Genomic DNA, 26,606 nt, shown 5'->3' on the forward strand with positions numbered 1-26,606 from the left:
ATCCCTCTCCATCTGGTTTCCAAATCGAGCTGTTTGGTGATTGCATAGCCAGTGATGTTAAAACACACTGATGAGCTCTGGTTCCCTTTTTTCTAACATCAGCAATTTGTACCATCATGATTGCTGTCATGGGATGCGGCTTTGGCCGAAAACTTTGATCCATTGAATGGTGCTTATTCTTGTTTTATCTAAAAAAAATCTTACGTTTGAAAGCAATGATATAACTTTTGTTCTTCTTTTTATTTTTTTTATTTATTTATTTTTTTTGAACGAAATAAAAAAAGCTAAACAGTTTAGTAAGTACTCAGTCACTGTCTCAAATAGTACAAGTTTGTGATTTGAGACCCAGCTCAAGCTAGCAGTAGTAGATGGATATGGAAATACAAGTTACTACAGATTTTAATTTACAGTACATTTGAGATAATTGTGCTCAAACATAAAAATTTCCTCTTTGCTCAGGTTTTATCTAGCCCAATGCAATCAGCTTTCAAAGCAAATCCTCAGGTTTCATCAGAATCCATGTCGTCACCAAACCTCCGTCTACTAACCACAAAAATATCCCTAGCTTTGTTTCGTTATGATGGTTCGTGACATAGCTCATATTTAATTAAAACAAGCAGTAGAGAAATATTTGAATGCAGATTTGTAATAATCACTATGTAATTATAGGTATTTAAAGTGTACACGGTTTAGAACATCCAGTCTAGTTTTGGGCAAATTAAAAAAGAAAAGACAAAAAAATCTTAAACCATTAAGAGTATAAGAGAGAACTGTTTCTGCCTCCCCCTCTCATCCCATTTCCTCCCTTACTCTGTCTTTCTCCTTCGTCACCTACAGTGGTTTTATGAGAGTGCAGCCAGCAGACAAGCATCCTCCTCAAACTCAAACAGTTTGTAATGCTGGTTTTGGCTGAATGTGATGCACCATTCCCATTTCAACCCATCTTCCTGGAAACACTGTCCATGCGCCATCACATCCTATTTGGTTAAGACGAAGCAGTTTCTTCGCTTTGGGTTTCGCAGCAAGTTTTTGGCCATGCGTGCGTCTGGGTTATCATTTCGTTGCCATGTTTGCTGTCTAATGACGCAGGGAAGGTCTGAATATTTAATGCATGCATTTGATCTGCCTTATCTCTAGTGACCAACAAAATGAAGGACACGGTATTTAAAAACAGCAGTGAAGGGAGTTTTTTTACTTTGTTACTGTGTTTAAGTTCATATTTTAAGTACATATGTGTACTTTATCTTTTGAAGAGCACTTTTACCATTGTCTCAAAACAGCTTCACAGAGATAAACGGTCGCTGATGAGTGAGCCAGTTTCGACTGTGTGGAGAAAAACACCCTGAGATAGCATGAGGAAGAAACGTTGAGAAGAACCAGAATCAAAAAGCAACCCATCCTCATCTTCATCATCACAGTTCCATCATTGCTGAACTTCAGTGATAGATGCTTAATTGCAAAACTGTTCATGCAGCCTGTGCTCCTGAGCCATTGTATTAGACTGTTGATATTAATTACAGTCCAAATCCATCCTTAAAGTTATTGTGTATTTATCTTACACTGTCGTGTGTTGTCTTGCACTGTTTGCACCAGGTTGCACACGATGCACTTTATGTAGCGAGGACACTTACTAGTCCTTAGCCCTGTGTTTTCTGTGATTGTTGTTGTATGTAGCACCAGGGTGCAGGAGAAACGTTGTTTCATTTCACTGTGTACTGCGTCAGCTATATATGGTTGAAATGACAATACAGGCTTTATGATGCTCATGTGGAACCTTTTCCCAACTGCACAGAGTGGTCTCCAATTGAGGAGCTCTCTCTCCAGAGGTAGGGATGAATTTGGCAGATCTGAAGAGAGGAAAAGGATAGAAACATTTAAACCTTTTTACTCCATTAGATTTCTGAAAATCATGATGTTTCTCAGTTGTAAAAAAAAAAAAAATCACAAATGTGCGTGACTATAGTTCAATTGAATTTAATTAATTTTTATTTGTATAGCGCTTTTAACAATGAACATTGTCTCAAAGCAGCTTTACACAGATAATGTGGTGATTAAACGAAAATATCTTCTTTGTAAGTATGTTTGTCCCTAATGAGCAACTGTGGCAAGGAAAAACTCCCCGAGATGGCATAAGGAAGAAACCTTGAGAGGAACCAGACTCTAGAGGGAACCCATCCTCATCTGGGTTGCACCAAATGTCCATTTGAAGCAGATATACAATGTTGCGGGGTACAGTGATGATCATCAGAAGTGAACTGTATTCTTGAGTCAGTGTAGCAGACTGTTGACATTAACTACAGTCCAATCCATCCTCAAAGCACCCGTTCTACTCCGGAATTTCATGGAACCACCCAAGGTGTTGATGAGAGACCGTCCCAAGCTGCACAGAAGTGTGAAGATCCACGGAGGGGAGAGGGGCAGGGACAGTGGTCACTGGAGCCTCAGGAGCATGTTTAACTCGACCGAGAGAGAGAGAGAGAGAGAGAGAGAGAGAGAGAGAGAGAGAGAGAGAGAGAGAGAGAGGGTGACAGGAAGAGAAGGATATGGATTATTAAGTGTCCCTATTGTTGTATGAAAGGTAATGTCACTGTGCAGTTTGGACTCTGGCAAGACTCGCTATGGCAGCATAACTAAAAGGGAGAACCAGTAGGGAACAGAGACATGAGGGATCTCTGGGATAAGAGATGACCCACCACACCACCATCAACAAACCCGACTGAACGTGTGAATGTGAGGGGACGACAGCATACATCTACAAAACAAGGACAGAAACAAGGTCTTTATAAGGACAGAGATTTCTATAGTGTTCCAACCAGTGTTCGGGACTTGGACACAGTTTCAGTGTTCAAGTCGAGGTTGAAAACTTATTTATTTAGTCAAGCCTTTTATCAGTAGATTTTTCTTAGGTAAAGGCTCAGATCTGGAGGGCACATGGATATAGAGTGTTTGGTGAACTGGGAAGTTCACCAAACCCGAAAGAGCGAACACTGATTGGAACACTATAGAAATCTCTGTCCTTATAAAGACCTTGTTTCTGTCCTTGTTTTGTAAACATTATCCATATGAAGCTTTTTTAGGTCACTACTTATACTTTGGATACTAACGTCGAGTCAAAGGCAAGAACTTTTGTACTTTTCCTGCAGTAGAAATGCAAAAGAGGAGTTTCATAACTTTCACTGAAAACAGATTTAAGTAGGGGATTAGTAATTTTACTCAATAACTAGTGACAGGAAGATCAGAACATTTTAGTGACGAAATTTTAGTTCATTTAATAAAAATGAAGCTGAAATGTAGCTGAAGGCAAATTATGATAAAGAGAATGTGTAGCTTCCCTCTCATAAATTCTGGTTTGTGTCATTGGTTATTCTGTCACGTGATTCCCACAGATGCTATGCAGTGCATTACACAGGAAACAGAATTAACCAGTTCATCTCTTGAATCCTTCTCATAGATGCTCCACAATGCAATAGATCTGTTTTTTTTTTGTCTGAATTTTGACATTATTTGTTCATCCAGTAGAAAATGAGCAAAAAAACTACTTTTTCCTCCGAGTCACATTAAATACTCATTCAAAATGAACGACTCATTCAAGACTCATCACTAACAGCAGCAGTGCACACTATCTAACAATGCTTTAAACAGATCACATCAGACATCAGACACATTTATCTTTATTTTATATTGTTTCTAGTGCAGTAAATAGCCACTCGAATATAATATACAATATACACACATAAGGTCTGTCATATGTTTATATGTCCTGATTAATATGAGGGGAAAAAATAATGTATGCGTAAATACTCATATGAGAAAAAAAGATGTAATTCATAAAAGAATGTATTCATAAAGACAGTACATTGGAAATCTGGGATTTCTTTGGGTTTGTTTCGTTTAAAATTAAAAATAAGGTTTGATAAATTTGAAGAGTTAATAATAAAGAAAGCAAATGCTCAGTATATTGGAAATGTTATAATATGATTTTATAGTAATATATATATATATATATATATATATATATATATATATATATATATATATATATATATATAATTATTATTATTATTTGTTTATTTTTTTAATTATTATTATAATTTTTTTAGTAATACAATTTTAAGTATTTAGCACTTTTTATAGGTCCCTATTCAAGTGTGGCAGCAGGGGGCGTGGTGAAGCCGTGCACAGAAAGAAGGTGGGACGAACTGGCAGGTAATGTATGATTATTCTCACCTGTCTCCTATTATCACCATGTTTTCTTTGGGTAAACTCTCTGTGCTTTCAGTGTTGCTGTAACCAGAGAGAGAGCTGAGCAGCAAAAAGACAAGTATGTGTGTGTGTGTGTGTGTGTGTGTGTGTGTGTGTGTGTGTGTGTGTGCATGTGTGTGCAGGGTAATAATAGTTATACAGAGAAATAAAGAGCTCGTTAAAGTTGTCCCAAATCTGCTTCCCCTTGTCCTTTTTCCCCCAACGTTATCTGCATTGTACAGATGGTCCTGTGGTCCTAAGTCAGGTTTTCCTCACTGATCTCTTCTATTGAAGCGTATGATTACTCCAACTGATAGGGTCCCTGCTAGCATGAAAACACTAGAAAATACAAATACTTGTAAAGTATGAATGCAAAGTAAGAAATCGATAAGATCAATAGATGGTGTTCTTTTCGACTGGAGGCCACTCTGTACAGCTGGGGATGTTTCTCATCAATGCCCCAGGGTCCATTAAATTACAGAGTAAGAACAAGAACTCTGAGGATTTGGATTTGAACTGTAGTTAATGTCAACAGTCTGCTACACTGACTCAGGACTACAGTTTGCTTCTGATCATCATCACTGTATCCTGCAACATCGTTTATCTGTAATAAATGGGCATTCAGTGCAACCCAGATGAGAATGGGTTCCCTCTTGAGTCTGGTTCCTCTTTTCCTTGCCACAGTTGTCACCTGCTCGCTCATCAGGGACAAACAATTATAAGGAACATCTTATTTATTCTTTATTACCACATTATCTGTGTAAAGCTGCTTTGAGACAATGTTCATTGTTAAAAGCCCAATACAAATAAAAATTAATTGAATTAAATTGAATGTAAATATTTCAAAGATTCTACTTTTCACTTACGTGTTTGTTACTAATATCACTTGCAATTAAAATTGTTTTACAGCGGACAGGATTAGGAAATATTTTCCAGTATTCCAGTATTTTCCACATTTTTGGACCCTATTATCATTATGATTAAAACTAAATAATAAAGGATGGCTATTTATATTTAAAAGTACTGTATTTATAGTTATTCTTAGTAATTTTTCTATTAATCTGGGAGCCTGTCAAGGCAAACGTCTGAATTATTAAATATATTTCAAATAACAAAAAAATGAATGCGTCTAAATACATATTTCCCTGCACAGTATGTATGCATTGTAAAAAAAAAAAAAAAAAAAAAACAATACACATAAAAAGTATATATTTGTGGTCAGTTCCACTTGATTTTTTGGAGAATTGTCATCTGTAATGAATCATGGAGCGAGACCAATCGCTCTCCACCATGTTCTAAAAGAGGAGGTCAAAGCTTGAACAAGCCACTGCCTCTATCAGTAATCAGCGTTCTTGGCACTGCAACCACTTTTCCAGTCCAGACGCTTTTTACTTTTTTTTTTTTTTATAGCTGTTACTTTTACTGCTCATATTTTGTTTGGACAAAGAATGTGGTTGATACCATTAGTGCAAAATCAGATATTAAAGGATTATCATTCCTCGAATTATTTACAGTGGCAACAGGAGCCCCTTATTTCTCCATCAGTGTGACGGCGAACTCCAGCGTACCATGGATTGCACGCCTGGGCGAGGACTTGACCTGAAACAGTCCGAAATGCGCGGGCAGGCCGCAGCGTACGTGTGATACCCGAAATGTCCCGCCCCCTTTGGTTTAAGCCAGACGAATATGTACAAGATAATGATCGTTAGCCGAGCCGAAAAAGACTCACCCTCTGCTTACGTCATGCTTAATGTGGCCCATTAAGAGAAACAAATTGAGGTAGATTTGCAAAGTCATTTGCTATTTATGTGCCATTAAAGTAATCTCATTTAATATATGAGAGATAACAGATTTGGTTTTCTTCAGGTCACAAAATGCACTTCTGGTATAAAAACAAAAACACAAAGATTATAACATCACAAAAATGTTATATTCGTTAATAAATATACTGTATATATATTTACACTCATTCATACAACTGAGTAGCTATAGGGTTAAGAGCCTTGCTCAGGGGCCCATGAGCACCAGCTTGGTCAGGCTGAGATTTGAACTCACAAGCCTCAGATCCAAAGTGAAATGCCTTAACCACTAATCTAGCACCTCCCCCATGTTCTTTAGTTTAAACACAGCTGATGAACCTTTCATATTTAATACAGTTCAATTCATTTCTATTTGTAGAGCACTTTTAACAATAGACATTGTCTCAAAGCAGCTTCAGAGAGACAGTTTAAAAGGATCTATAAGAGCAGTGTTAATAAGTTATAATTGTAAGTTTATTCCCAATGGTGACTGTGGTGAGGAAAAACTAATGGTCCCTGATCTTATAATCTACTTTTCTGTCGAGTTAAACATGTTCTTGAGGTACTGGTGTTCAGTATTCCTGTCACTTTTTTCTCTTTGGCTCGGCCCGATTCATTCCAGCACCCTTCCTCTTCATTTTGAGACCACTCTGTGCAACTGGGGATGATTCCACATTACCAGCCTAGAGAGTCATGAAGATCACATCACTTCCAACCAGCTGGTACAAACTGATTATTGATTATAAAAAAGAAACAAAATTCAGGACTATTTTATTCAAGATGGCTTTGATGACACATTTATGAGCCATTACCAGAATTAAGAAGGCTCACATGATAAACAAATTGGGATTAATAACCATAAACGAGATGAACTACTGTCTTGAGTCATTTTTAAAATGCTGTTGGAAATACTTTCTTTGGTTTTGAACAAACAAGATGTTTATTGATGTGTTTTTTATAATGAAAGATTATAATAATGATTTTATATCTTATTTGTCTATATTGAAACGGTTTCATAGCAGCAGTGGCGACTTAAGAACAGTGAAAATCGTAAATGGAACTTGAGGTTTTAAAGCGTTCTTTTACATGCCCGTGTCTCCCCAATCACTTCCAGCTGTTCAGGTTTTAATGTTCTAAATGCAAGAGTTTTTTTTTTCAACAGCAGTCACCCATTTCTTCTGCACTTTAGTCATACACTTTCACTACTGACTCACCAGACCTGGAAATTGGCCTCGAGCTTTTCAATTTGTTCAATTTTGAGATCCACTGCAGTCCATTCTCAATTCACTGCAGCATTTCTCAGGAAAAAAAAGCTAAAATAAACTTGGTTGTGTTTAAAGTTTCCAATTGCTAACAGAATGTGTTTTATCTCAAATGTTAATCCTATCCTCCATTTTACTCTACATTTTAATGCTGCTGCACGTATCAGATGTTCAATCTGCCCAAGTTCTCCCACACCACCCCACTGCTGCACTCCCTTCGCTGGCTTTCAGTAGCTGCACGTATCAGATTCAAAACACTGATGTTTGCCTACAAGGGCATAAATGGACCAGCACCATCTTTCCTCAGTGACCTCATCACATCTCGCACTGCACCACGCTGTCTGAGTTCCTCCAGCACTGCTCGACTGGTACCACCTTCTCTCAGAATGAGAGGTAAGTACACTTCAAGGCTCTTCTCTGTTCTGGCACCGAGGTGGTGGAATGAACTTCCTCTAGATGTCCGTACAGCAGAGTCCCTAACTATCTTTTTATGATTGTTTAAGACCTACCTCTTCCTGAAACACTTAAATTAGCACTTTCCAAGTTTGTTTTGTAGAATTCAAGAGTTATATTTATATTAAGTTTGTAATCCTGCGTACCAGTGTGGATTTATTCATTGCTAGAGACTCGGCGTCTGCTAAAAGCGGCTAATGTAAATGTAAATGTAAATGTACATGCATTATAAATCATAAAAAAAAGTGCATACACATCCATTCTGGATTTTGGGATTTTTTTTTTTTTTACAATATATGAAACATATTGTGCAAAGGCTGATAAATAGATAGAAGTTTTATGTAAAAACAACATGTGCATGTGCATTTTCTCCTAACATTTCATATTTTCCATACAAACCCATATGGTAGGATTTGTTTCTGTAACAAATGATCTTTCCTACATCTTCGTAATGCCCATGTTGCCTTGTGCATGCCAAAACACAATCCCTGTAGTGGTGCAACGGAATAGAAAAGCTAATTATCCACATGCATCTTCCTAAAGCCTCAACCCTGCTTTATTCAAATAACTCCTGGCTTTTATTTTTGGCAAAACGATCGTAAGGCTAAGCAATTATATACTATATTGTATGTAATTCCGCTGGTGTATCACAATTGGTGCTTCACAATATTAATCTTTCGTCTCCATAGAATCCTTTTTCCCTGAGAAGAGCTTAAATCCTGTGGAATTGGTCCAGAGCTTCAGTTGGGTAAAGAGACACTTCATCAGCTGTCAGTTCTAGATTATATACAATGCTCGGCATGAAGAGTGGGATTTCTTTAACATGAATACAATGATATGTGCTGAATCCCCTGCATGTGAAGAATACATCACTATAAGTTCATTTGTAAGACAAGGAAAGTCTGAACAAAAGGATGAGCACAACAATAGATTTTCTAGTTAAGTAATTGTATATAAGTATACTCATGGGCAGTCAGGATTTTAAGAAAGTATAATCTTTCTACTTAAAGTAAATTAAAACACATTTTGTGCAAGAAACCTTTTAATACCTTCGCTTTTTCTAAACTACATATATCTTTTTAATATATATTTTAAATATGCATATATTTTAACATCCAAAAATCACCAACATCATGCTAATTCCCTGTATGCACTTCAATGTCAATTTCTCAGACCTGATTTTTAATGCTTATTGTTAAATGATAAATTGCTGTTTACAATTCCTCAGGAGTTTTACATAGCATTAAAAATGACTAGTTTATATAATGCCAAGTTTCAGGATTTTATTTAGTTAAATTACAATAAATAAAATTAGATTAGATCAGATTAGATTTTTTTAAATCGCAGAGTACAAGTACAGAGCTAATGAAATACCAGGGCCAAATAGCAATGTATATAAATCAAATATACATATGTATGTACAATAACATATTATAGGGGTGCAAACTATGAGTTACAGTACAGGTGCAGCGACCAGCTCAGTGCTGTTGTGTAAGAATATGGAAGAAGGTGCAGTATATGATAAATAATACAGCACAAATGTGAAGTTTGGTGAATAATGGCATTATTTGAAATGAGGTATGTGTATATTGACCATAACATTGCAAAAAAGGCAACAAAGTAAAATGAGGTGATTTGTCCAACAGTGTGAGGCAGTAACAGTAAGGCATCATAGGAAACAATGAAAGAATGCGATATAAGGCAAGTAGCATTGGAGTGCAAATGATTTATTTTTTTATAAAAAATCACTCTGCTGAATAAATTCACCAATCGTCTTACATTTTCACAGATCTGCACATATGATAGTGTCTGTATTTATGGCACCTCAGCTGTTTTTAGACTGGCCTGAACTTGTATCTCCTGCCTAAAGGTAACACCTGCAGTAAAGCTTTCCCACCTGTGCAATAAGCAATAAGCCAACAGCAGCTGCGAGTGAGGAAGATCAGAAGATCGGGCGGTGATGACAGGGCAGTGGGGTAATTGAAGGGGATCACACAACTTGAGACAAGTAAGTGATGTCAGAATGTCCAAATTCTGCAAGTGTGCTGTTCTAAATGTACCTTATATAAATACTTTTAATACTCTAATCAACATGGGCATGGACAAATTTTGATGCTTTATGCAAATATATGTTTATTATTATAAAAACAAAAACATACTTAACCTAGAGCATGAAGACAAAATGTTCTTGTAATTGTTTTAAAGTAATTATGGTTGTTTAAATTATGTAAATCAGCAGGACAACAACAAAAAAAAAATGCTATGTTTCCACACGGATGGATTTAATTGCCAGATGTGTGCATCATGGCGATTTTTGGTGCTTGATTTAAGACTTGGAACAGTAAACAATAAAACAAATGTGAATTGATAAAAAATGCTTTCACAGTATGTTGTAGATTATTATTTTTTATGTCTGAGTAGTTTTGTTTTTACCGCTCATTTGCACTGTTGCGTCATTTATATCATGTCACGGTCAATAAACCTGGTCGAGACTTACGTTTCATTGACTGTTGACTGTTTCATCTCGTTATGAGGAAAGTATACGCTAATGCATTTAAATAAATAGGCTAAAATCTGTATATCACTTAGGTTATGCTGTGTTGTCTACTATGCTTTTATGCATACAGCAATAATATTTCTTTTAGCTTCATAAAATTATAATTTATAGTATGTAGTTTATCATTATGTGTGTAGCTACAAAACATTCATAGCCTACTGTAACTAGTCTAGTTGGATTGTAGTTAAACTAGTAACAATTATTAATTTGGTTACCTTTAATTGAGGCGATGTCATAAAGTTTTTCTGTGATTGTGTTGATCAGGTCCTGAGGTCAGTAAGTAGACTCTCTAGTGGAGCTTAAAAGACTAATTTAAAAGACATATAAGGATATTGATGTTGTATGCATTTGATGGCTACAATTAGCCAAGGAGTTGTTTGGTTCTTGGTTCTGAGAGTTTAATAAATTGTGCACTATGACGTGAATTTAATTCGCAATAAATGCATTTAGGGTGAAATGTATCTAAATTTGTGGACTGCTCTGAGAACATGTCTTACTCTTCCAGTGACGGTAGCTGAAGCAGAAAGGAGCTTTTTAAAGCAAAAACTAATCAACGGGGAAAACGTTGGATCATTGCATGGTTCATCCAGAGCCTCATTCAAGCTCGAACCACTATTGCCGGTTAGTGGTATCTACTTAGCATAACATACATTTCAGTGTCAGATTAACATCAAGCAGAACATTTAGAGAGGAATAAATGATGGAAGAATCTCCTCACTTTAACTCGCCACAGCCCTGTTGCCTTATTTACACAATTTATATGAAGTTGTCGAAAAGAATGTTCTGGGTTCATAAAAATGTATTAGATATTAATCAGTGTTTGACTCATTAATATCATTCTATTAATAGATCAGTGTGCTGAGAGTAACAGTAGAGTCTTTTCACATAAACTGAGTTGATTAAGTAAAGAGTCTTGTGATAAAAATTATAATAAGACATTATAGTCATAATAAATCATACTACTTGAATACTTAGGGAAATTTCGATACAAATACTTTTGTACTTTTACTCAAGTGAAAGTTTAAAACAAGCACTTTTTTTCTGGAGTAATATTATGTTTTGTGTACTTCGTCCACCCTGCTAAATGCACCTCATGTGAAATATGTGAAAGTGACAGCGCAGCATGATCATGTGATGTCTGATCGATCAGACCCAAAAGTTTCTTGAAGTGACCTCAAGAAATTACCCAAACATAAAGCCAAACTGACCGTTTCATGCAATTTCATGGGAGTAATGAACTCTCAATTCAACCAAGGTGAACCAAAGGACACAACAGGGTTGCAGCTGCGAGGACACCTGGGTTATCCGACCCTTTGTAGTGCACATGCTGACAGCATAAAAGTTGGGTGACTCTTGTAACTGAGTTTTCCAGCTTTGAGCTATCAGCAATGAAACTTAAATGAGCCACTTACATTGTCATTTTGCATTTAAAGTGGAAATAATTGAGTGCATGTTCTTCAACTCTAGTCAAGAACTCTAGATATAAACTATGAAAATATTGTCAGGTGTTGATTCTCGGGTTTTCGCATCACATTCCTGGGAAACGGATTTAAACCTTGTGCTATATTTTGTACATAAACTGGTGGGTCAGCAGCATTTTAAAAAAGCCCAGCCCTGGGCTAGCGATACCACTGACGGTGAGTAAAACTGCACAGCTGCTCCCAGTGGACTGAGAGATTATGCTCGCCTCCTCCTCCGCTTATTTTGTCTGACTTTCATAAACAAGTCCCAGGGTCAAATAATCTTGCCGTATATCTGTCTACAACTCACACCAGCTGTTTTTAGTATTTGTACAAGCCGTTATGTTCCGTGTGCCAAATACGTCCCTCTGACCGCCCGGCCCCTGAAAAGCCCTGGTGGAAATGCCAACTGACTCGACGGGTCAAGATTTTGCTTCCCCGTAAAACGTCTAAATCATGTTTTGGTCGTTGATTTGGGTCATGTTTAATGATTACCATGTTTATTAAAGGGTCCCTTATCACCCATTGGCAGCTTGTTTTGCTGATCTCATTCTCCCAGTGGATAAGTGATGACATCATCACACAGCGCCACACAGTCTTGGTCACATCTAAACTTTTGTCAGTCACATGGTGGTATACTGAGGTCTCTCTTGGACGAATACACACACGTGATGAAATTTATTGATGAAATTGATACGATTTATACTGAAATAACAAATCAGAACCGGTTTAATAAAAACCTATACTGGAGCGAAACACCCGGCGGCCAAGCCGTTTGGACTGCTGTGTCGAATTACGACACAAACTGTTGTGCAGGTGGTGGTAAATAAATATACAGTACATGATGATCCAGATGTAATGTTGCGTATCTATTGTGTTGGATAAGAAATTGGTTCTGTGTGGTGTGTGTGTGTGTGTGTGTGTGTGTGTGTGTGTGTGTGTGTGTGAGCAGTTATATAATCAGTCTGCACTCGGTCTGTCTCTAATTACGGGTTAAACACCTTCACAGAAGCCAAAGGCAGGGAGAGGCCGAGTACATATGGTGTCAATACGTTTTAATTACTCATTCTAATTCCCTTCTTCCTGTACTGGACGCACTAAGACTCAATTCCCCCCGGAGGATTTCTTCTTGGACTGCGGGTTTCAACCGAGCCGCTGCAGTGGAGCTACAGTGCTCTCTAATGGCTATTTGTGGAAGGATATTATGAAATGTAACTAGATATTAAATAATATATTTGCAGAGCAACATAGTGTTCGGAATTTAAATCATACATTTTCTAATACAAACATCCTTCAATCCAGGTGGTAAAATTCTAAATGAACCAGAGTGAAAGTGTGTATAATTGACTCCACTCTGTGGTGATGTCACTAAGGGTGTTTTACTCCTAGTTCGTTTAACCCTTTCGAAAGTGGTTCAGCGTGTATATGAGAACACACCATGTGATCTCAGACCCCCTTAAAGGACCCAAAAGCGAGTTTGTTTGTGGTTCTATATCTTCGTGATACGCGAAAGCATTGAGATTCCAGTCCGCTTTGCGTTTTATTTTGTCATGTGTACCTGCAGCCAGGTTACCTTACTGCTGTAACAACAGAAAAAACTTTTCACCGTGGCTGGTTGTGGGGTTGTGGGGTTGTGGGGTTCCAGGGTTTCCAGTTGTGCACTTTGGGAAGATGGTTACATTAAATGACTACTCTTCTCAACCCATTAAAACAGACTTTGAACAGTGAACTCTGTGAACAGAGTTTGGTTCTTTTAAAACAAGCTATATGTGAAAACACCCTAAGATTCGGTGTATTTAAAGTGGCTGGTAAAAAGTTTGGAATTGTTTTTGTGTTTTTTCTAACATGATAGCCTTCAAATGCAATCCACAAAGCCTACAGAGCATAGTTTTCCTAAAAACATCTTGAAGTGAGAATATCTGTGCAAGTAATCGAGCTTGATATGGCAAACCAATCACACTTTTACGTTTTTCTCAGTTACACTGCCGTTGACCTCCAGAGTCTGACCCCACAGTTGATAACATGCTTAATGCCTCTAATAAAGTTCTGCTCACTTCTGGTTTACGTAAACGCTTATAACACTAGCATAAGCGTGCGCTTCTGACTTTAGCCAGAGGGGCCATCGTTTAAATTTGTGGCGCTCACGCGGTGACCTGGCAGCTTTGGTCTCTACAGCAGAAACTATACGGTTCCAGGAGGGCTAATAATCATGCTTTCTGTTGGCAGCCAAGCAGGAGCAGAGTCTGAAGTTTTCCAGTGATGTGAAAGTCGATTAGTGAAAACAGGCTGCCTGAAGGCGAGCTACCTCTGAATTCAAACAGCAGCTCAGGACGTCCACACAACCCTTAACACTCGATAGTTTAGATTAGATCCTGCTTATATCCAAATTGTTTTATATTGAAAAAGTAAAGTAATATAATGCATATGAAATTTTATCTTTGGATATCTTTGGATCTAAAGGTCGTGAGTTTAAATCCCAGCCACATCAAGATGCCATTCTAGAGCCCTTGAGCAAGGCACCTAACCCCATAGCTGCTCCATACAAGTCGCTCTGGAAAAGTGCGTCTATCGAATGCGGTAAATGTAAACATCACTGCAAACAATAATGTGAACAGTGTAATCAGTGTAATCACAACTCGCAGTTTCAGACTTGATATATTGATGTCCTCAGGCCATCTTGAGCCTGCCATGTATTAACATTATCCCTCATTAGCTACAAGTAGGCAAGTTGTCTGGATTTTAGCTTAATAAACAAAAAAATCCATTGAGGAGAGAAAATAAAAAAGTTACAACCTTGTATCTGTTTTTACTTTACCATTTTATAAAATACACTCAACAACCCATTATAAAGTATTGCTATTAAAGATTTTCAGCCCCATGTTTTGTCCTATTATAGATAGATAGAACTTTATTGTCATTGCATAGTACAGCAATGAAATGCAATTTATCTACCAAAAGTGCAAACAGTTGCAATTGTGCAAATTGACAAGTGCAGATGAATATGGAGATATAGATAGATAGATAGATAGATAGATAGATAGATAGATAGATAGATAGATAGATAGATAGATAGATAGATAGATAGATAGATAGATAGATAGATAGATAGATAGATAGATAAAGGGATGATAAAGAAATAGATATACAGAAAATATATTTAGATCTAAAACTTTGAATTTAAGAGCTCACATTTACAGACGGTATGTGACGTCATTGTAAAACATAAATGTGAAGTAGGCCAGAATATCCAGTGTTATTATAATGCATGTGTGTGTGTGTGTGTGTGTGTGTGTGTGTGTGTGTGTGTGTGTGTGTGTGCATGTGTGTGCATATTTTCAGCTGGTTGATTATTTGTGATTTCAGCAACACTGCTGTCCCTGGGTCAGTTTAGTGTATTTCCATTGTTTTCCATGATGATCATTGTTTAATTGCTTGTGTAAATTTTGAATTTGCGCTGTAATTTTCAATATATTGCATGGGTAGCCTTAGAAATAGGGGTCGGATAGACCTCTGGGGTGTAATCTGACCAACTACATATTTACAGAAAATGCAGAAAAGATATTAAGTACATTTTGATTGTCAAAGAGCTTCAAGGATGGATTTGGACTGCAATGAATAAAAAGGTGTACATTATAGAACAATGAAACCTGTGGTACTGTGCCATTGTAACAGATTTTCAGTATTACTGGGAAAGTGATAACTCAGTAGTTAAGGCTTTGGGTTCCTGATCAGAAAGTTGTGGGTTAAAGCCTCAGTAATGCCAAACTGCCACTCTTGGGGCCCTTGAGCAAGGGCCTTAACCCTTCAAGCTATATCCTAACAATATAAGGAAACTTGTGTCTAAGCACAGGATCAGCCATGATACAGCACCCCTGGAGCACAGAGGGGTTAAGACCCTTGCTCAAGAGCCCCAAAAATGGAAGAGAACCCAAAGACTTAACCACTGAGTTATCACTTTCCCAGTAATACTGACAATCTGTTACAATGGCTCAGGAACAGCATTTTAGCATCTATCACTGAACAGCACACCGTATTAAAAGGGAAATTTGGTGATGAGGATGTTTTCTCTTTTGAGTCTGGTTCTTCTTAATGTTTCTTCCTCATGCTTGTTAAGGGTTTTTTTCTTGCCACAGTCTCCACTGGCTTGCTCATTATGTACAAACTTACAATTATATGGAACATTCTTTTATTGGCTTTAAAAGTATGTCCATTGTTAAAAATTGCTCTACAAATTCAATCCAAACGGTTGAAATTAATAACTCACATTTACAGACGGTCTGTAAAAAGTCATCAATATATACCATAAGTGTAATATGAAGACAAAATTTGAGTCTAGTGTTTGTGTGTGTGTGTGTGTGTGTGTGTGTGTGTGTGTGTGTGTGTGTGTGTGTGTGTGTGCATGCGTGAGACTTAAATCATTTCTCTCTCAGGTTAAAACTGTGAACTTTCAGTGGCTTGTCTCAGATTGAAGTCACACTGAATGAACCAACAAAGTGTTTTGGTAAAAATCAGGGAAACAGGATAACTTGGAGGCTACTGTTTACTTTCGGTTCCAACAACCTTTTCGATGCTTAACAAAAAGGCAAGTCAAACACTCTGTATTGGTAGGAAGATGTTATTAAAAAAAAAAGAAATACCAGATTACAGACCTCTTGCATAACAGGAATGATTGTTTTTCATTTGTAGTGAGTGCGCAATGTATTTTATTCAGACAGGAACCCAGGAACCAGCAGGCTGCTATTAGCCTTGCTGCCTGGGTAGACAAAGCCTGTAATATCTTTATTTTCTCTCTGAAGAGCTGAACAAAGAAATAACAATGATGGAATGTCCAGCCAGAACCTGCTGCCAAGGAAAACTGCAGCAGATGTCTGAGAAGGAATCTCGCTTACTCTTCTTGCCTTTTGAGAATTTCACCTATTGAAGGAGCTATTAGGCCAGAGAGAGAGAGAGAGAGAGAGAGAGAGAGAGAGAGAGAGAGAGAGAGAAGGAAAAAAAAACCCTTGAAGCATGTGGTGAAAGCTATTGTCTGAAACTGACCAGTGCCCCTTGGGTAATGCCAGTGGGCTGACTCCATCTTAAAAATTCACTCGACTTAAAGAGTCGTAGTAGAGGGCTTAAGTGAAAGTGCAGCAGTGCAGAGGGATGGAAGAATATTTCGGACAAACCACAACAAAAAAAAGGTTGCTGCCTAAATCCCAAGCCAGCCAAAAGCGCACCAGACTAAACAATACATTTCGCTCCACCAAAATTCTATTAGACACAATAAAGTCATGGGATTTTCAACATACTTAGCAGTTCTGTGAAGGAAGCTTGAATGCTGTGGCTCAGTTAAACCCTCGTCTGTGTGTTGTTTTTGGTCGGGTAAATTAATGAAGATAAATGTTTACCCTATGTTTTATAGATTTACATCAGATGTGCTATAATTCGTGCCATGGTCTAGTACACTACTGAATCTTAGTACGAGTGCAGAGTTGCTAATCATACAAATAATCTGCCCCCCTCCAAAGAGTCTGCTTTCTTGCCCTCGCTAAACCTCCCAGTTGGCCTGGGAGTCGTAGGAGGAACTAAAACCAAACATGCCTTAGCTCATAATGTCCCATACTGTTACTCCAAACATTGGGTCATCCCTAGTGAGGTAAAAAAGAAAGGTCAAGGGATGAGGCTACAACTTCTAAACAGTGCCTTGGCGTCGCAACACCAATGTTATCCTTCCATTACTTAAATCTCTAAGCTGCCTGGCTCCGATCTCAATTCTCTGAAAAAAAAAAGCTTTAAACCACACTTGGGAAAGCTGTGTGAGATTTTGCTCCATTACTGGTGACTAGAAATGGAAAGTTGCCTACACATTATGTGTTTTGGGGGTAATAAATACAGAATGGAGTTTATTAACATGAGGCAGAAGAAAGTTAATGCATATATGAGATACTGTAGCTTGCAAATGTGTCCTTTATTAGCCAGAATTTAGTTCTGTTATCTAACTAGCATAATAGATGAGGTGTTAGTACAGTAAAAGCTAAGGAGTCTAGATGCAAGCAGAGAATACACACAATTGATAGAAAGCTCAGACTCAGATGCATTTGTACGCTCAGGAAGTAGAAAACAAAAAATCTGGATAATCATCTCCTGCATGAATATCTACTGCATCCAGATCTACATTTACTTTATGCATGTATTGCATCCCATTGTATGTATCGTACTTCTACCCCCACCTCAACCTACTGCACCAATGAATTGCTTTATTTCTATCTGCTTTACTGAGATGCATCATATTCTTTTCAATGCATTGTCTCTGTGCTTGTACTTGACAGTAAATTTAGCTCAGGGAAATATGAAATGACAAATGAATGAAATATATCATCTGTATGACATATTATCATGGTTTAGGAGTGATTAATGTATTAAGACCATGTTCATGTTAGTGTCAGAATCACTGCTTGGAGAGGAAACTTGAAAAATTATGGGTCTCAATCTATACAGAGAAATGATTTCTGGGTGCTGAATGCACGAAAAACAAAAAAAAAGAAAGAACAAACATAAGAAAAAGAAACAAAACCCTTTTCCCCATGCTGTGTTGGCCACCGTTATGCCCTACTAATTTTTACAGTATGGTTTATTGGGGTGGCCAGTGGGGGCACATATGGTAAAGCATCGGAACATGTATCCCAGGCGTCTCTTGATCTCAGGGCTGAGCCAGTAGCTGCCGAAGAAGAGACCAAGTTCGAAGTCCCCACTAGACAGGCGTGAAATCTTCCACCTGGGAGACATCGACGGGCCGTGCGATATGCTACAATACAAGAATTCTCCTTTCCCAAATATTAAACGTTCTCTCGTGGCTCATTACCACCTAAGGCTGAAAAAAGTACGTTTGTAAGCTTCCATCCCAATAGTCCCAGGGAACCTTCGCGATTTTACTAGCTGGATAAATTCTGGAAAGAACGCATAGGGACATCTATCAAGTCGTATATTTAACATCTCTTTTTTCCGCAGTCGATTGCAAATGCAATCCCCTTTGCTCCTGTTTGCAATGGCGTTATGTGCTAGGTGTCTCCTCAGCACTCTGAGCTTGAGCTTAGCCCAAGCTTAGCCGTCTCCTTTTTTGTAGCAATATAAAGCTAATTTGATTCATTTTAAGAAAAAAATTAAATTACCTTGCACATGTCCTCCTTTATGACATCACTTATATAACCGCAAGGAAAATATTTCACCAACGTGGTTTGAAATTTAATAGAGAATATAAACCAACACTGTATTTCTGCATCTTGTTTGTATGATTTTTCCCCCCCTTACTTTCTTTGCCAGACTTGTTGAATATTGCTTCCACCTGTGGTCTTGCTCTGGTGTTGCCTCAATCTGTGTGTACATGTCTTTGTTTGTATTGTGTTCACAAAGCTTCATATGTGTTTAATCCCAGCCCTAGTCCTTTGTGGTTATGTTAGTTTCAGGTTGTTAACTCCAGCCTACCTAGTTGGAGAACAACTGCGGATTTGTTCCTGTTTTTTTTCTCCATGTCAGCCTGGACTTCTGTGTTCTGGAGTAGGACGAATCTTGGATAAGTCCTAAAAATAATGATAATACAAATACGTCTTATAGGGTCTGGCTCTCGTCTCAAAAATTGGTTTGTCCTTTTGGATTTTGAGGCTATTTGAATTAGCTTGGCACTGTATTGTGAAATTGTGGTGGAGTGAATAGTGTTGATCCACATTTTGCTTTTAATTATTTCTATGTTCTACCCAGTTTCATTTTGACTTCATTCATGTTCCTTCTTGTAAACAATCCTGCAGGTATGAATGTGTAAAAAATTGCTGTATTGTTTTTTTAATATTTTTAAGCAATTTTTTATATATTCCTTTGCGATTGTTGCTTGTCGGACTATAGGAACATGATATGCATGTCATATTAAAGGATCCTGATTGTCATAATTTACGGTTCGGTACATACCTCGGTTTTTAAGTCACAGTCAATTTCAGTACAGTTAGGGGGAAGAAATGCAAAACAGAAAATTGCTTATCGTTTTTTAACATCTTTTATTACCACTTGTGAACTGCAACAGTTTGCATTTTTTAGACAATTTGTAATAAATACAAATAAATTCTAATATAGCAAAAGAACCCTCTGGATGAAAGTGTCTGCCAAATGCTGTAAAAGTAGAAATCTGTTCAGGTTTTCAAAATTTGTCTCCAATGACGAAATCATTTCAAGTTTCAAGTTTATTTCTATAGCTTGTTTCACATTGTCTCAAAGCAGCTTTGCAGAACTTAAGCATTAAAGGGATCGATGTGTTTTTATCCCTGATGAGCAGCCTGGGGTGACTTTGGCAAGGAAAAACTCCCTTAGATGGTATGAAGAAGAAACCTTAAAAGGCTCAGAAGGGCACCTCATTTGGGTGCTATTAGGAGTGTGATTATAAATCTTAAAAAACAACACAAAACACCAGAGAGTGAGAACTCCAGTGAGCACCGGAGTGTGAGATTATGAGTAATGTCCTTTCTGTAGTCTCATACAGTCAGTTAATGTTGTGGAACCAGGAGCTACTGAGCAACTTATAAAACAGCTCAACATTTGAGATCATCATAAATCCAGCATCAGCTTCTCCATGGCAGAGCTTTTAAATGTTAAAAAAAGTCCAATATCAAAACTCTTCATGAAGTGGGATCCAAATGGTCTCTAGATGCTTCGGGATGTTTGGGGTCAGTATCTGCTCTCTAAAGGTCCATAATCTTCATGCGGTAGAACAGAACTGGAGCTGGTGCAACCTCAGGATGGGTAGAGAATGAAAGATCGGGATGGTAGAGAGAAAAAAATTGCACGGAGTGGACTTGGCTTAAAGTTGTGGATGCCAGCAATCACTAGTATAAAAATTGTGGAATGTCTATTCCCAGATTCAACTGCAGCTGAAGGTCTAATCAAGGTAAACTTGCTATGCTACGATATAAAAAAACCCTCCTGCATGAATAAATGGCGATTATACACACATCTGCCCATTCTTCTCAGTTCAAACGGCTTGAACTTACAAATCGGCTGCTCCCACTCTGATGTAGCACATTTTAAGTGAGCTGCTTCGTCGTCGTGTGGAGTGTTCGAGCATTAATGGATGTCTTACTGTCAGCAAGCACTTCATAAAGCCTTCTCCGGTTACATCATTGGCTTACAACAAGAGGAACGCTTTGACATTTGTTTTCGTTGCTGGGCCTTTTTCTGGCTTCGGCCAATGGCCAAGTTCACAAAAGCAACGAGCCACCGTCCATCCTGGGGGTTTCACTGTGCATTTATCTTGGCTGCCCGACGCATTGTATTGCATTTCAATGACACCGTGCAGACACTTCCAGCTTTTTGTTTGACCACCATCCATCTCATCTCACCTGTCTCACTCTTTCTCTTTTCTCACACAGAGAAATCAAAATAAAAAATGTTTTGTGCTGCCTTCTTTTAGGCATATAACAGGTTGGGAGAGGTGGTAGCTCAGTGGTTAAGACTCTTGAATACTGATAAAGCTGCCAATTTCAGGGTCCATGAGCAAAGACCTTAACAATCAATGCTTCATGAATTCTGTATTATTACCAACCCTGAACTCTGACCCCTGCTTCCTAACATCATTGGGATATGCAAAGAAAGAATTTCACTGTGCTGTAAAATAAGTTTGACAAATATAAAAAAGCACCTTTATTTTCTCACCCTGAACTCTCTGTTGCAGTGGTGCAAAGTATTTGAGTAAATGTACTTTGTTACGCTACTTATGTAATTTTTTCCTACTTTCTAGTTGTAACTTTCTACTCAACTACATTTATGATTCAGTAGATGTAATTCTTACTCCACTCTATTTTAATTAACAATGAGTGGTACCAATTACATTTTGCACCTCGGTTAAAGATGTTATTAAGGCTAACACTTCCCAACCCACATCTGAATAACTTTTTAGCACCGTTGGCCTCATTTTCAGTCCAAAAATCTCTCGTATAAATTCCATAAAACTTTGAGAACCAGCTTTTGTTGAAGTTGAATAAAAATACTGCCTCTCTCTGAAAGCTGCATCAAATCACAGTCAGCTCTGAATTTTTGGTTTTTTACTTTATCTAAATGTTAATTTCTCCATTGAATATTAATGGTTCTACTTAGTCACATAATACTGTAATTTTTTGTCAATTGAAGATCCTTTTATAAAAGATTATATTTTAGGACATGAAACCTCACGAATTAACTGTTTTTGGCTTTTCACTAAAGTGTTAAGGACCAATGCATCTTTAAACCTACGTTCTATATGAGTCAAATTCTCATGTACTGTTAAAACCAGATACTCGAAAACTTTTACTCAAGTCATAATGGAATTGTTGACTTTGAACTTTGACTCATGGAGTAAGTTTTGCATTCAGGGATCTATCTTGTTACTCAAGTAGGATTTTTAGGTACTTTTCACATCTCTGCCCTGTTGTGAGGCACTGGGGGCTGAACTGATAATAACATTCCATAGAAGCTGCAATACATCATTTTGTCTCTTTTACCAATAAGGGATCAATGATAGAAGACTATATGAAATTAATTAAATGTATTTTTATTTGTAGAGTGCTTTTAACAAACAACATTGTCTAAAAGCAGCTTTATAAAGATAAATAAGATTTTAAGTTTCGTGCCTATAAGTTTGGTCCTCATAATTATAATCCCTAATGAATGAGCCAGTGGCAAATGTGGCAAGGAAAAACTACCTGAAATGGCAGGAGGAAAAAACCTTGAAAGGAACCAGAGTCATCCTCATCTGGGTGGCACAGAATCCCCACTTATTTCTTGCCTTGTACTGTTAATTGAGGGTTTTGTCTAAGGAATTTTGAATTTTAACTGCCCCTGTGTCCAATCACAGACCGTTTCTCTTACTTCCTCAATGCATTAAAAACTACTTTAACATCAAAACAAGTACATCGACAAAAGAACATATTTTGTTAGCATTTTTGTTCCAGGGACTTCCTTTTGTTCACTGTGTCTGCTTTAAACACTTTTTTTTTTAAAGTACATCGATGTGCAGAACCCAACCAGATCACAACCTTCAAGATCCTGATACGTACGGCCTGTGATTTCTCAGTGGTCTGTCTGTGCTGAGCCAATATGGCCTCACAGAAGCCACCATGAGCCCATGCTCATTTTGTAAAATCAGAATACAGCACAAAGTCTGTAGTACTTGCTAAATAAAATGCAAGCTGTTGGAAAAAAATATTTTTTTTCACATTGAGTTTACTCAGTGTTACTGCAGACTTTTATGACCTTTTGTGCTGGATTTGAATTTAAGATGTTTTTAGACCTACTCACTAGCAAGCATGAAAGACATGTAGGACAAAACATGTATACTTAGTTGCTGGCTGTGTGTATTTTTGTGCTTTTTTCCCATTCTGACAAATATTTAGGATTGAGATTATCTTTATTTAATACTGACTAACATCCAAATGGCCAGATGGCTGAAAACCTTCACAAGTACATGCTAATAAAGCTGTTATTAATTTCACTGTTCATGCTGCATGTACCATGTTGGTATGCTGCACACTAATAAAGCGTTTTTTGGGGGGGATTAAGTGAATCATTAATGCATTTATGCTGTTTGAATCTGGATACTAATATTTGTATTCCTGAAATGAATCAAATATTATGAAGCTAACCTGCTGTCAGATTTGCTAGTTGATTTGCTAGTTGATTTGCTGCATTTATATGGTGTCTAAAATACATTTATTTATTTTGTATTAGCATTGAATTGTATATATTGTCTATGCACTAGATATGAGAAGAAGAAGAAAAAAAAAAAATTTCTTGTTTAAAAAAGGTATACATGGCAAATATTTCTTTTTTCTTAATTAAATTAAATTAAAAACATTATTTTATTTGCTAATAACGCACTTGAGCCATTTTTTTTCTTCAGCTGGAAAACTTCCACACTGTGCTGGTCTCCAGATGTACAGGACCACAGCTGGGCTTCTCTGGTGCACAGTTATAATTCTCTATCTCAAGATGTTATAAAGTGATCTTTGCATGACACCAAAGTAAACAGTAAGGAGCTGGTCGTATTTATTGTTGGAAGCTGCTGTGTAAGAGTGATGGCAGGTACACATGGGCAAGGACAAGGGCAGAATCCCAAATCCATCAGCACCTTTACTGCATAAATATCCTTTCTAGCCTTGTTACGAGCCCTGGCTTTCCCCACCTGTCTGCCACGTCAGAGTGTGTTTGTTAGGGCAGATGGTGAACTGCTGGAGGCACACCCAACCATCATGGCATGCTAAAAACTTTTTTTCCCCAATACCTACAGGCTCAATGGGAAGATCCAAATGCAGAAACAAATTAAACAATTTTTCCAACTCCCCTTTAACTGCTAATAATAAAATGTACATAGATATGCATTCAGAAACACATACACATACATTCCACATAAGGATAAAAAAAGTAATACCAGTTAGAGAAGATATACTAATGGAAGGTGGTACAAATCTTGGCTTTCCCCATGGCTGCTTCCATGTTAATATGCTAGCTATTTTACTTTGCTAACATTTTGACTAGCCAAAGTAGACGTGGATTTAATTTAATGTACCCAGTCTTTTTGCTTGGATGATTTGAAGGCAGGAGGAAACCAGACAACCTGGAAGAAACCCACACAGACTTGCAAAGAACATTGAAACTTCTTAAAATTAACCCAAACTCGGGATCAAACCAGGGAACCTTGGATATTTGAGGCAGCAAAACACTAGTTTTATTGCACTAAAAATATGCTAATGGTAAAAAAAAGTATAGAAAATAAGTTGTGAACATGCGTTATGCTACATAAGTTATACAATATGGACAAAAGTTTGTGGACACTCAATCATAATCTTCCACATGTATTCCCCATTTGCTCTTATAATAAGCTCCACTCATCTAGGAAGATGTTCCACTAAAGTTTGTGAAGATTCTTTCAGCCACAAGGCTGTTAGGAAAGTCAGGTATTGATGTAGGTGAGGTTAGGAGGCCTGGGGTGCAGTCAGCATGAACAATTCATCCCAAAGATGTTTAAAAGCTTGGAGCTCTATAGGAAGAGATCTTCCACTCCAACTCATATTTTCATGGAGCTGCCATTGTGCATTGCTTTGGGTCTCCTAGTTTCCAGCCATACGTGATTTCTAAGAACCACATATGACTGGAAAAGTCCCCATATTTCTGTCTATAGTGTATATAGTGAACACATTATTTTAATGAGAATTGTTATTTATTAATGTACTGTACAGTGTGTTTCTTTTATTAAAGCAATTATTTACTGCCCTCTTTACACCAATTACATTACAGATGTTTAGCTGAAAGAATCACAATGGAAAACTCTGGGATACAACGTCCATTAAAAATGTGTTTCTAGTGACAGAACAGGAGAATGTTCTCTTTTCTGACACCGAAATATTGTCTGTAACATTGTGGTGTTGATGTTGATTCTAAATATTTGAATGTGCAGGTATAAATTGCAATAGTTTTCTGAGATTGGTGTGGAAAACTAAAAGACTTTTAAATCACATGAAACAATTTTTTGAGACCTGTAGCAGGCATCAAATTTGAAATGAGCAAATTTTTGCATAAAAGTGCACAAAAAACATTGTTGTTCTTTATGTTCTATTCTGAATCAAATATTGGCTTATGTGATTTGAAAGTCTTTAGATTTCACTTTATTTCAAATTTAAAAAACAACCGGAATTCGGGTTGTATTTACACGACTTTATATAAAAGCGTCCAGCTCCTCCCTTGGAAGACATTTTACAACTACTGCTTGTTATCGAGCCAAGCAATCACAGGTAACAGGGGCCCTCCACAAACCCACCCGAGGCTGAGGTTATGCACTTCATGGAGAATTGACTTTATATTGGCTCACATAAAGCACTGCTTGCTTTCCCGAAGAGTGATCCCATGGCAACAGCGAAACCGATGTGTTTCTTTCCTTTCTTTCCGGAGTCAGCAGCGAGATGGTCACAATCCGGTCAGCATGGCGTTTTGGCAAGAGCACGTAGGTGCACTCGGAAAAGTGCTCCTCTGAGGCTTTTTGGATCATTAATAAAACGTAATTGCAGCTCGCCAAGCTGTTATCGGCTTCTCCTTCAACGAGCCACGCGGCATGAAACCCGAGATCCGCCGCTCATTTCGGCCGTGTTGGTCAGCGCAGCGTTTGTATAAACACTTTATAAATCCTTCATATAAGGTCGTATAAGCTCAACTGCCTGGAGCTCTTCAAAAAAAAAGCCATCTTAGATGTTTCAAGAGGTTTATTAAAGACAAAAAAGCAACCTGGATTGTGATTTTTTCAATTTATTTATTTATTTTTTGACTAAGGGCCTTTGTCTGTACTAAGGAAAATATACATGTTTCATTTTCAAGTGGAAAAAAATGGAGAGTGTGGAGGAGATGGTGCCAGCCACAATGAAATTTGGAGCTGTTTGGCAGGAAATTGCTAATCCGTCCTTCAGACGATAGCATCCTAACTGTACATCACACCAGCCTCACAGTCTGAAGCCAGCAGCAGGTCTGCCAGTCAGTGTAAACCCTTACCTATTACTGCCATATATATATAAGTCAAACATTTTTTTTACTACTTCTCTGTTTTTTCCGTCCACAAAATAATTTTTGAAATCTTTTTCAATAGGGGTCATAATTTATGAAGCAAACTCCCTGTAAATTATAAAATTCTCTGAAAATCTCCTTCAGTTTAGTTTATTTTTAAGCGCTCATAGATGTGACTTTGGTTTCTTCAACATTGCTTGGATTATACAATACAAAAAAAAGCAACACTCATTGCTTTAACTCTGGTCGGCCATTTTTGATGAGGATCTGAGAGACCACGTGGCATATAAAG

The 26,606-nt window shown here is 37.5% G+C and overlaps 1 long non-coding RNA gene across 1 annotated transcript; it reads left to right on the plus strand.

Moving 5' to 3' along the window:
• The first annotated feature begins 7,635 nt into the window (after positions 1–7,635).
• On the plus strand, positions 7,636–11,014 carry LOC124388572. The gene is made up of 4 exons (XR_006926446.1): positions 7,636–7,696; positions 8,446–8,504; positions 9,627–9,764; positions 10,819–11,014. It is a non-coding gene; the product is annotated as an uncharacterized LOC124388572 (long non-coding RNA).
• Positions 11,015–26,606: the final 15,592 nt, after the last annotated feature.

Source organism: Silurus meridionalis, chromosome 7 (genome assembly GCF_014805685.1).
Source record: "Silurus meridionalis isolate SWU-2019-XX chromosome 7, ASM1480568v1, whole genome shotgun sequence".
NCBI lineage: Eukaryota > Metazoa > Chordata > Actinopteri > Siluriformes > Siluridae > Silurus > Silurus meridionalis.